Below are 13,635 nucleotides of genomic sequence, written 5' to 3' on the forward strand. Positions count from 1 at the left end.
CATCTACACTAAATATACTCACAACTCAAGTGTCCTCTCAATGCAGGCAGCAAAGAGGCTTATTCAGAGTGTACACGGACATTAAGAATTACCCTACTCTACTTTGGACACAGTATAAAGATCTTCTCTTATTTTGAGTTGATTTAAAAAAAAAAAAAAACAGATACAGTCTTTCTCAATATTTGGCTCTTCAAGATTAAATTTCTTTAAATCTTCATGTGGTCTTATGTTGTCTGCGACTTAATAAAACTCATACTGAAGAGGATGGTGTTGTAGGAAAACAGAACTAAATTTTAGCTATTTCAATTATTACATTTTCATTTTTACATACTTATTTACTCAACAGGTACTGGTAAATTCTAGACTGTGGGGACAAAGTAGTGGAAAAGCAAACCAGATCTTGGTCCTCTTGGAATTCCCATTCTATCAGTGAAGTAAAGTATAAAACAGCAAATCTTACATATTGCTTATAATTATAAATTTAAAAATCTCTGTGGTTATAACCAGAGAATGAGTTTGAGGGAGCTAAGAGTGAATATAAGGATCTAAGGAGAAGAAAAAAAGAAGCTGAACATTTAAGGAAAGTAATCTGTTGATTATAATGTATATGGTAATATCTTTGACTAGATTGATATGTGGTGTATTCCTGATGGGAAAGTTCACTTGGTATACTGTAATGATACACAGTGATTGAATGTAAAGAATAAATAAATAATAATTAAAAAAATAAGGGTCTATGTTAGAAAGCAATTAGAGCATTGCATATGGCAGAGATGACTTAAGTGATGGTGGATAGATATGGAAGTTATTTACAAAGTAAAACGGTAGAATTTGATGAGGAAATACACAGATGTGAGAGAAACTCATCCTGGGTGACTCAGATATTTGACTTGTTATATGAGGTGGATATTGTTGCCATTCACTAGGTAAGAGGTGGGAAGTTTATTCTCTTCTTTGTAACAGAAGGTAGAAGCAAACAAATGAGCATTGGACAAGATAATTCTGCTATGCCTATGAAAATGAATTTTAAATGAGTTCAAAACTAAAATTGGAGTATTCAGAAATGTATTTTTAATAATGAGGGACCAGTAGTTGGCGTAATGGCTATGTCACTGGACTCCCATGTAGTTGACTGCGGTTTGAGTCCCGGACCCCGTGGCTTAAACTCATGCTGGGCATGCGCACACGCATGAGGGATTGTGGCATGGCCATCTCCCCTGTGATTTATCAATTTCTGTCTCTCTGTCTCTCTCTGAATTTCTGGCAAAAGCACTCTATAACAAAAACCTCTCCCCCCAACCCCCCCAAAAAAAAAGAAAAAGAAAAAATAAGTGCAATTAGGTTTGAATATCAACCAAATATGAGGATATTTCATATAACTGTAAACTCAGATCAAATCAGTGAAACATTCTATCCCTACACTGTTAATAAAAGACAAAAGTTAGGTAGAGATAAGCCTGTTAAATAGTTTTTTAAAAATTTTATTTGTTTTATTCATGTATAAGCAAGGGAGATGAGAGAAAGAGAAAAATTAAGGAAGAAAGAGAAAGGAATAAAGAAAGAAAGAAGGAGGGACCAGCAGTTGGAGTAATGGCTATGTCGCTAGACTCCCATGTAGTTAACCACAGTTTGAGTTCCGGACCCAGTGGCTTAAACTCACACCGGGCGCATGTGCATACTTGCCCAAGATCCCAAGAGGAGAATGGAGGAGAAGGGATTGCAGAATGGCCATCCCCCAGGAGGTGATTTCTCACTTTTTGTCTCTCTGTCTCCCTCTGTCTTTCTGGTGAGCACATGCGCCCTATAGCAAAAACCTCTTAAAAAAAAAAAAAAAAAAAAGAAAAAAAAGGAAGGAAATAAGTAAGGGAAGGAGACATGTGCTTTTAACAGGATCACATCACACTGCAATTCTCTTGGGCATGTGTGCATGTACTCTGTGTACTTTCAGGTCAACTCAGGATCAAAACTATGGTTAACCATGTGGCTTCTAGCACTACAGTTCAGTTTTCTAAACCTATAAGACTGAATTTGAGACTAAATACTGGGTTGTTAGGAAAGCCACGATGTATGTGATTATGGAAGCTGAGATTGGGGTGATGCAGTTATTCCAAAGGAAGAGGCCAGGAAGAACACTCCCTGAGTCTCAGAGGAAGCATGATGCTGCTGACACCTTAATTTTAGATTTCTAGCTTTCAGAATTGTAAGAGAATACACTTCCATTGTTTTAAATAATGTTGCTTATGGTTAGTTGCTATATAAGTCATGAAAACCACCACAAACTCTATCAATGTCACCAGAATTTTAGCTTTTGGTTCTTTAATACAAGGGACTCGAAAGAAATCATGAAAGAAATTTAAATAAAGTAACTTAGCCAAGTTTCAAGCAACAAATTATGAAAAAGACTTAAGACCAGGCCAACTGCAGTGGGGCAGTGGTAACAATGCTCTGTTCTGCTGAGGCCATGGAGGACAGTCCAGGATTCCCATCCTAAGGTCTCCCCCAGGTGAAGGACAGCTGTACAAGCCTGTGATCCTGGCTGGCTGAAGTTGGGGGTGTAAAGACCTTGATGGGGTGCCTCTCTTTTCCTCTCTTGCATGAAAGAAAAAGAAACTTTAGAGAAAAAAATACAAAAACCTGCATAAGATCAATTCCTGAAATTTGTAATCAAGTCAGATGGAAAACTATTGAAGTGACCTGCGATTCACCACTTTCTAACACTCCATCAAAGGGGAATTAAAACTACTGGTTTTTCTACTCCTCTTCACTCATCATATCAGAGACATTCTTAGAAAAAGAAGATGCTTTAAATACACTGCAAGTCTTCATTGGCATCATTTGGAAGCAGCATCTGGAAACTTCAAAGGGCAAATGATTGAAGATGGAGCTATCCATTTAACTCAGTTGATTGCTTTTATAAAGAAAAATATTACTGGTAAGAGAGTTGTATCAAATCAGTGAAATAACCAATCATCTTTGTGAGAATTTACCGGATATTCAAGTGAAACAGTGCCATTTTAGTAATTTTGTTTTTATTTAATACGTACAAAACACACATTTTCATTCTAAAGAGTATTCAGACTAAGGCTGGTTTAGAAAGAGTGATGTCCTTTTTCTCTTTTACATGCTCTTGTTTAGTACTATTAACTAAATACTACACACTGTTTAAATAGCTAACAGTTGTCTTGAAATAAAGGCTAGTACATTAATGGGTAAAAAGTATGAGAATTCTGTGTTCTGTCTCTGAAGGCAGATAGTGTGTTTTACATTTGGTAATTAGTCATTCCATTTAAAATGAACTAAATAGAGCCATTACTGAAAAGGAAAATGACATTGGGTGTATTTATTATATAGATTATTTCCTAAACCAAATCACATTATTATGTTTTAGAGTCCTAGCCATCTGCATGAAACTTAGCTCAGTTCTTGCAGCAAAAATCTCTCTCTTGGAGGAAAAGGCTATCTCTTTCACACGTCTTCATTCTAGTATCTTCATTTATTATTTATTAAGTGTAAAATTTAGCGAGGCAACCTGAACTAAAACGTGCAATTCATTTGCATGAAAGAAGGTTCTTTTATAACTTGATTCCTTCTGAGAAAAATTATAGGAGGGAAAAAAAAATCCCTCAGAAATGAAGTAGCTGACACATCACATTTATTAAAGCTGTGAAGCCATCAAAGTAGATGACTTACGATTTCTCATCCTCAACAATGGTATTGCCAGAATGCTGCTAGACTTGGGAAGGATGATTAACAGAGCAGGTACGCATGTTCAATGGCAGCGGACTACTAATTCGTTTCAAAATAAGTTCACCTTCACTGGCAAGAAGAAATACAACAATGAGACTTTAAAAAAAAATCTCTTTTCTAGAATTATCCACTTTCAATGTAAGTCCAAAAGCTCATATGACTATTAGTTGACTCTTAAATAGAAAAGCTGACAAATTATAATAAAAATATAGATATTTGCCCAGGGACCTACAACACTTTTAACTATAGACTCCATGCTTGTTTCCATGTTGATCCAAGATGTAAACGCAAGAAAGTAAAAGATACAAGGGGTCTTCAAAAGGTTTATGAAAAATGCATATTATTAAAAAATAAAACTGTGCATGGATTTCAATATTTTTGCACCAAAATGAACTTGTACTTTAATTTCATGTTTCCTATGAACTCCTTAAAGTCCCCTTAAATGTTTAATATGTATACATACTTCTCATTTTAATAGATTATTTTTAACTTGTAGCTCAGAAAGAAGAGAGAAAAAGAATTAAAACTGCACTAATTGTGCAAACATAAAACTGTGAAAATATTACCAGCCCTGGTGAGCTGCTGCCCTTTTCTAAAACACAGACCATGATTAGTAAGACAAATTATGCTGATGGTACTGCTGAAATTGACTCTATTGACCTGGGGGGGAGGGGTGGTTAAGGACAATGTCATGCAAGTGAGGCTGCTCTAAGGGCAATTCTAGAGGAAGCAAATCAGCAATGATGCTCCTGGGAGAATGGCCTCTCATGGAAACACAGACTATATCCAAGCCACTTGTACTTGTGTATTAGGTGTCAAGCTGCGGAGAACATCTGTGTGTCTGAAAAAACACATAGATGAAGAAAATAATATTAAAATGGAGGCTTCAGTTAGGAGTGGGAAATGAAGAGTCCTAGAATAAACTTAATATTAAATCATTAATATTAAATAATTATTATTTTCTGCAAAGATGAAGTATTAGAAACCAAATTCATCTTGGTTGCCTGAAACAACTTAAAAACTGAGCAGAATATCTGAACACCGAATATTCATAAAATAATTTAAAAATGATCCCTGAGACAGAAAAACAAATGGAGTATCTTCATGGGGTTAGTGTCCAGGTTACAAGGCTGGACAGTAGGACTCAAGTAGTGGTCAGTGATCCCTGGATGGAGAGAGACAAGGCTAGGATTCCAGGGAGGCCCGTATGGCTGGAATCCATGGTGCAAAGTCCTGAAGGAGAAGAGTAGTTCATAGAGAGGGGCCAAAGATCTATAGGAACACCTCTCGTTTCCAGTTGGGCTCATTTGTGGGAGAATACTACACAGGGGAAGGCAAAGATTAACCAAGAGAAGCAGAGGAAACAATCTGTGAAGCTAACATAGGGTCAGGAATAGGGTGAGTTTCTAATACCCAGAGTGAAAAAATTCATGAACCATAGTATCAGCTAGGGTTTCAAAAAGGCATTGCCAGGGTCAGCAGATGGCTTGGTGGTTTTGTCACTGGACTCCCATGTAGCCAAACTGTAGTTTGAGTCCTCGACCTTGTGGCTTGAAAAATCACTCAGGGCACATAACGCAAAAATCTCTTAAGAAAAAAAAGGTATCGCCTCAGTAGTGGAGCAAAATTTCACTAAACTAAAGGCTTCCTGATCCCACCTAATAAGGAATACAATAATACCTCAAAAGAAATGAGCTGTTTTCCTGTAATTTACCTGCATTCCAGAACAATGGTCAAGACTATCATAGGAATAAAATAATACATATAGCACCCAATAAGTTAAAATTTACAATGCCTGACATACAATGATAAATACTAGGAATGTAAAAAAGCAGGAAAATATGGCCCATATTGAAGAGAAAAAAAATCTATCAGTAGAACTAGATGCAGAAATGACAGTGATGATAGGCCATCAAAACAATATATGACCAAAGTTGTATTCCATATGTTCAAAAAGCTGGAAGAAAGGCTGAGGATGGTAAGCAGAGACATAGAAAATATTTTTTAAAAGTCAAATTGATCATCTAGAGACTAAAACTATGAGACTAGCACTAACCTGAAACAAAACCAAGGATGTTCTAAGGTGGTAGGGGGAAAGCTACTGACCTCATCAATGTAGGTGCAAAAACTCTGAACGGAATTTTAGTAGATTGAATCCAAATGTAACAAAAAATGCATAATAAATCATGATCAAGTAGGATTTATCCCAGGAAGTTGGTTAAACATAAAACAACAACAACAACAAAGACAAACAAAAAACCATTTAAATAAATCAATCCATGTAAGTCATCATATTAACAGACTAAAAATGAAAAGCCACAGGATCATTTCTATAGGGACAAAAGCCAACCCCTATTCTAGGTAACCAATTCTAAAATAGCAAACTACCAATGTGATAAAATTTTTTAAAAATGAGCAAAGAACTAGAATGACATTTTGTCAGAGATATACGAGTGGTCAGTGAGCCCATGAAAAACTGCTCTAATGAATCATTAGAAAAATGCAAATGAAAACCACAATGAGATACCATTTTACATCCATTAGGATGGCTACTATCAACCTCTCCCCTTCCTAAAAACAACACAAAACAAAACACAGCTTGCATCACCACACATAGACTAAAATTGGAATGATTCAGAGAAGACTAGCATGCCCCCTGCACAAGGATGACACATACATTTGTGAAGTATTCCATAATTTGGGGTCAGCTGGTGACTTGGTGATTAAGGCAGTTTGATTCCACATGGCTGAATGCACAGTTCCAGTCCCAGACCCAGGAGCTTGACCAGGTGCATGTATCCCAAAAATCTCTAAAAGAGGGAAATGAAGGAGATGGCACTGTGGCGTGACCATGCCCCATGGGGATTGATTTCTCACTTTCCTTCTTTCTCTGCCTGTGTCTCCATAGCAAGAGCATGTGCCTTCTGGTAAACAACAAACAAAACAAAAAATAAAAATTGCTGGGATAAATATGGAGAAATTATAACTTTTAATGAACTATTGGTGGGATTTTAAAATAGTACAACTGCTATGGAAAACAGTATCACAGTACCTTAAAAATATTATAATGTGTTTACCATGTGATCCAGCAGTTTGTATATATAAATATATACAAACAAATAGAAAGCAGGGAAACTAAGAGATAGTCATATATCCATGCTCATAGCAGTATCATTCACAGTAGCTAAAACTTAGAAGCTATATAAATGCCCCCCCAAAAGGAATAATTAAACACAATGTCATATATATATTTTATTCAGCCTTCAATAGGAAGGAATTATTGATGCATGCCAACATGAACCAACCTTAAAGATATGTACAATGAGAAAAGCCAATTACAAAAAGATAAACATTGTTTGGTTTCATTTATATAAGAGATCTAGAACTGTCAAGATCCTAGAGAGGAAGTAGAATGATATTTATCAGAGGATAGGAAGAGGGGAAATGGAGTTACTGCTTAATGAGTGCAGTTTCCATTTTGTAAGATGAGAAGTGTCCTGGAGATGGACTGTGGTGATGGTTGTAAAACAGTAACACACTCGATACCACAGAATTGAACACAGCAATGCTTAAGGTGGTAAAGTTTTATGTTAATATATTTTATCACATTAAAACAATTAATAAAATCAGTTTTATTGCTATAAGGGAATTTCAACAATTTTGTGGAAAAGTATATTAAAAATTTGTTTATTTTTTGTGTAAGATTTTTTGAAATCCACATGTAGTTCTTTTAAATATGCATTTTTCTGTGGCCTTTTAAAGATAATATATGTGTATATATATATATATACAAAACAAACAACAAAATTGAATTCTAAAAATGACTTAATTATAGTAAAATAAAAAACATGAAACATTTAGAGATAAATAAACACATATGCACACACACACACATGCACACACACACACACACACACACATGCACACACACACACACACACCTCAAATCCTGTGCCCTGAAACCTATAAAACTTTGCTGAAAAAAAAATTTTGAAAGGCTCAAATAAATAGAGAGGCTCACTGAGTTCAGAGATTGGGAGGCTCAGCGTTGTTAAGGTACCAGTTTTCTCCACATTCATTTTTACAGTCAGTACAAACAAAAACAAAGCCAAAATCTCTGTTGTTTTATTTGTTGGTTTATTTATTTATTGTAGAAATTGACAGGGGGTTTTAAAATTCATGGGAAAATCTAAAGGACTTAGAACAAAATTTAAAAAATTTGAAAACAAAAGAAGTAAACAGAAAGACTTTTATTACCTAACTTGAAAATATTATTACTCAGTTATACTGTTATATTAATTAACACTGTATGGTTTTAGCATTAAGATGGGCTAATAGGAAAGCAAATTATAGAGTCCATAAAAATCCCAAATATATAAGTGGAGGATTTTCAAAAAGTTCACAGAAAATGATGCTCTGAAAAGCTATGTAAACATTTACATTTTTTTTACACCACTAAAAGGAAGGAGGGATGGAGGAGAATGGATTACAGCATGACCCTGCCCCACAAGGGGACAAAGGATGCTTTCTCCTCCTCTCTCTTTCTCTCTTTCTGTCAAGTATACAAACATTCTGGCATCAAAAAAAAAAAAAAAAAAAGAATACCTTTCTCTTGCTCTCTCCCTCCCAAGCTCATTCACTGCATTCTCTTTCTCCCTAAAAAGGAAAGAAAAGTTATTTATACAAGACAAATAAAAATATGTTGATATAAAAACTTACAAACAAATGTTCACGGAAGCTTTATTTGTAGTAAAGCTTGACGCCGCCCAAATGTCCATCAACTGATAAATTAATAAACAAATTGTGATATAGCCAAAAAAATTCACACCAAACTAAACGTGTACTTTAATTCTATATTTTCATGAACTTTTTGAAGTCCCCTTGTATATAGCCAATTGTATTTTGACAAAAGTATGAAGGCAATTTAGAAAAGAATAGTCTTTTCAACAACTTATGGCTGGGTCTCACTTGGCTAATTGTGTGATTCAAGTCCCAGTAAGGTGGCTTAAAATATAAGCTGAGTAAAAAAAATAAATAAATAAAAATAAAAAAAATAAGCTGAGTGTATGCATGCATGCCCAGAATCCTGAGAAGAGAATGGAAGAGAGAGAATTGTAACGTGGCCATCTGGGGAGTGCTTTTTCACTTCTCCTCTCTATATATATCTGTGTCTCTCCAGTGAGCACACGTTTTTACCCTATAACCAAAATTTAAAAAAGAAAAAGAAAATACAATTGTACCAATAAGTGTGAAGGCCAGATCAGGGACAATGTTGGTGCTATAAACCTGGGACTCTTCAGTTTATGAATGCTATTTAAACCATGACCTTGTGGCTAATAGGTGACATGGGTTAAAGTCTGAATTTCCATATGGCCAATTATGGTTTAAGACGTGGCCACAGTGGTTTGAAAATCACATAGTTGCCTATGTGCATGTGCCCAAAATCCCGGGAAGAAAATGGATTATAGCATGGCCGTCCTCCCTGGAGGGTGACTTCTCACTTTCCTTCTCTCTAGCTCTCTGTCTCTTTCCAGTGAGCACACAAAGCAAAAACCTAAAAAAAAAAAAACAAAGCAAAACAAAAACCATACCATTGGATGGGATTGTTAACAGAGTATAGATGGAGAAAATAAAAAGTCCAAATACTGAAATCCTGTAGCATTTGACATTCAGCGATCAGGACCATGAAACTGAATCAGAAAGAGCAACTGAAAAGCTGAGATAGTAGAAAGTCAAAATGTGGCTTCCGGTAAGCCAAGCAAAGAACGATTTTCAAGGAGTAATTAACATGTATGTCAAAAGGTGCTGAAAGGACAAATATGATGAAGACCAAGAACGGACAATTAGTATAGGAGGCACATTGGTAGCTTCCTCCCCAACAGCAGTTTGGGAAGAGTGGTTGGAAGAATTTCTGATTTACATAGGACATGATTGGCAGGTGAGAGGCATTGAAAACATCCATGACAGGGAGCATAGAGTTTCATTGCAAATAAAGGAAAATTGCTATAGATGTGTAGTCTAGGGAAGGTTGTATGTTTTGTTGTTATTGTTGATTTTATTTTTATGTCTGAGGTAATAACAGTCCTAAGCTTTCAAAAGATATGGAAAAACCAATACAGAAAAGAGAAAAGAATTACTGGCAAATATTTTTAAATGAGTAAGAGAAGTAAAAAACAAATGAGTAAGAGAAGGTTTTTTTTTTTTTTAGCACTTTTTAGTAATAGAAAAGAAAGCAGATATAAAGATATCTTAAGAGTTGGATATATGTGATGGTCTGAGCTTCTGGGAGTTGTACTGTGGTGTCCTTGTTTAATTCTATTTATTTTATTAAAATGGGAAAAAATGATAATTAGCTTAGATTGGGAAAGGAAGTGATAGATGTTTGGTTAGAGAGAAAAAGAGTAATAAAATGAATGATTATAGGTAAAGAATGGAATGTTGAAAGGATTCAGGGAACATAAGATGGTCATCAAACAACATTTAGTACATCTTTATCTTATGGTCATAAATTTTAGGGGAGACGAATCAGTATGAATATGTTTTACTCCAGTCTTACTCAAAGGCATGAGTGAGTAGAAAACAAAATTTCAACACTTTAAACATGAATGGTTTTTACCAAGCAAGTATGTTGTAGCAAAGAGCAGCAATAAAGTTGGTTCGTATGCGAGTAAGTGATTCTAAACAGTTGGTGTGGAATTAAGGCAGGGTCAGGACAAAAATGACTATATAAATAGAAAGGGGGAGGGACCAGCAGATGGTGTAATGGTTATGTCTCTGGACTCCCACATAATCAAAGGCAGTTTAAGTCCCAGACCTGGTGGATTAAAACACACTGGCACGTGTGTGTGTGTGCCCCAAATCCTGAGAGGAGAAGAGAAGAGAAGGGACTGTGGCATGGTCATTCCCCTGGGGGTGATTTCTCTCTTTCTGCCTCTCTGAATCTCTCTGTCTCTCTGGCGAGCACATTTGCCCCATAGAAAAAAATCTCTCTTAAAAAAACAAGTAGAAAAGGGAAAAACACCACAAAAGTGGTAACCTAAATAGAATAAGGTCTCCAGGAGATTTGAAGATTATTGTCAAAATCAAGAAACTTGAGGGGAATGAGCCAAGAAGGGAAAGTGGTGGTCAAAGAATGCAATTAAAGTGAGGACTATGGAGAACTGCAATTACTGGTAATGATGAGGTCTGTAATATGACCTTAGAGGGAAATGGGTAGGATAGGCTGAAGAATGAGATCTTTGAAGAGATAAAGGTCTAAAAATCAGAAACCTGAGCTTTGTTAAGATCATTTCTATGTGTGTTGAAACCAATAATTAGGACTGGAATAGTGTGAAGATAGTGACAGGAAGCCAGAACCGTTTCTTGGTATGTATCTAGAGAGACTCCATCTTACATAGCCTGATACAAATAGAATGTTTATACCTGCAAGATTAACTCTAAGGAGAAAGAGAAGTCAAACAGTACAGAAACTGTGGAATGAACAAATAAATTATGGAATATTCAAACAGTGGAATGCTATATAGCAATACTTATTGAATAGGCATCAATACGATTGAATATGACAAAGACTGAATGAAAGAATCAAGATGTGAAAGGGAACAAGTGGTATCCTTTTGTTTGTATAAAGGCCAAAACAAACAAATAAAAGTAAAGAATGCTTATGTAAGTAGGAAAACTAAGGTAAAGTTAAGGAGTGATGATCATAATGTAATGAGGGGCAACTGAAACCAGGAAAGAGACACAGGGTGTGGGGGTCATAATTGAGTCCTGCTCAAGCACCTTACCTAAAGGTGTCCACACTCTGTGTATTGGCATGTGTTTTATATTTCACAGACAAAAAAAGTTGTAGCTACAATACCAGCTCATCTATTTAGTGAGATGATGTTAAGCATGCACTCAATACCTGATTGATTTAATTAAAGGCATATGGATGATGATTGGTGGTTCATTGAAAAGTCAGAGGCATTTATAAAATAAAATCTATAATTTGAAAACCTTAAATTTGAAGAGGAAATTTATACTTCCTAGTTGAATTCTCTATCTAATTATGAGGCCCCTCTACAATATTCTGTATCAGAAATTATAAATTTATGTGGGAAAATGGCAGATCAATTTGGTAAATCAAGCTTCATTGAGAAACAGCAATAATGATTATATTTTTCCTGGTATTAAATGAATTACTTCCCTGTATTTCTTTACACTGATGAAGATTTCCTCATGATACCCAAAAAAGCAATTTCTAAATAAATAAAATACAATTTTACTTACTTAGACATTATTTATTGTCTTCAAATTTGGACAAGAGGGTGAGTTAAGAGTACTATATTGCAAAACACTGAAATTAGATAATGGTTCCACCGTTTTAAAAGAGGCAACCAGTGTGTTACGCACTGACATACTGAATGCTTATGTCTACTCCACATTTCTATGTGGAAGCCATGATCCCCAAAATAATTGTTTTAGGAGGTCAGACCTTGAAGAAGTGATTACATCATGACAGTAGAGCCTTCATGAATGGAATTAAAACCCTTCTAGGAAGAGACACGAGAAAGATGATCCCTTTCTCTTCCATGTGAGTACATAGTAAGAAATGGCTGTCTGCAAACTAGAGAACCCTCCCTAGACACCAAAATCTACCCTTGATCTTGGGCTTCCCAGCCTCTAGAACTGTGAATAGAAAACGGTGGTTGTTTAATCCACATGTTCTATGGTACTTCACTGTAGCAGCCTGACTTAAGAACAACTGAATGGCACAATATTAAAATAAATGCAAACATTTCGATTTGCATTACTATTTTAATTTAAATAAATTATGTAAACATCGTAACTCTGCAAGTTAAAATGGTTGTACTAAAAGAATGTACTAAAGAGAGTATTCTTTAATATCTGAATTAAATCTGTTTTCCTCAGTTATTCAAAAGTTCTTAAAATTATACCTAAGTAAACTAATAGGTTCACACATATTATTATTTCTTTTTATGATGTCAAGATTGCAGCTGACTATCACCATGAGAGAATGAATCTCTGATACCCCAAATAATCACCAATATCATGTTATGATAATTTCATTCCCCAATTTTTTAAATTAGACATTTCAGCTCAAGAATGATAATTTCTCCAGCCCAGTCAGCTGCAGAATTGCTTTTCACAGTTGTTGTACCAAATAGGGGCTTGGTTTCAACTATCACATTGATAGATATTATGAGCCTTTTGGTGCACAGCTGAAGATAATTCATAAAAAAAGTACTTTCATGAGAAATTTTTTGGTAGGAGGAAATTTGTGCAAATAAGTTACTGTTTGAACAATTATTAAAATTGCTGGTGTGAGGGGTGGTGTGATGGTTGGGTGCTAGACTCCTACATGGCTGACTATGGGTCAAGTCCTCAACTTGTTGGCTTGCTTTCTCACTTGTCCTCTCTCTCTCTCTCTCTTTCTCTCTTGCTAGTGAATATTTGTGCCCTACAGCAAATTAATAATAATAATAATAATAAATTATTTCTTTAAAAATGTATTTTACTGAAAATGGCATGGCATCCATAGAGATAATTTATAATTTATTTCATAAACTCAAAATTATAGAAATAATTTTTCCTATGATAATTGTGATTACTGTCTTTAGAAAACTGACTGGGAGAATAAAATATATTCTACTTTTCTTTACCGTTGTATTTTCTTCTTTACAACTTTTATTAGGTATATACTTTTCTATCATTAAATAATAGGGGACCAGGGGCCAGCAGTTGGTGTAATGGCTATGTTGTTGGACTCCCATATAGTTGACTGCAGTTCGACTCCTGGACCCGGTGACTTAAACTCATGCCAGGCATGTGTGCTTGTGCAAGATCTGGAGAGGAGAATGGAGGAGCAGGGATTGCGGCATGATCAAC

At 35.4% G+C, this 13,635-nt stretch overlaps 1 non-coding gene across 1 annotated transcript; it reads left to right on the forward strand.

The window, feature by feature from the left end:
• Positions 1 to 6,344: 6,344 nt before the first annotated feature.
• On the forward strand, positions 6,345 to 6,448 carry LOC114009584 (U6 spliceosomal RNA). Its single transcript, XR_003550976.1, has one exon. It is a non-coding gene; the product is annotated as a U6 spliceosomal RNA (small nuclear RNA).
• Positions 6,449 to 13,635: the final 7,187 nt, after the last annotated feature.

Source organism: Tupaia chinensis, unplaced genomic scaffold (genome assembly GCF_000334495.1).
Source record: "Tupaia chinensis unplaced genomic scaffold, TupChi_1.0 Scaffold000052_1, whole genome shotgun sequence".
In the NCBI taxonomy this organism is placed as follows: domain Eukaryota; kingdom Metazoa; phylum Chordata; class Mammalia; order Scandentia; family Tupaiidae; genus Tupaia; species Tupaia belangeri.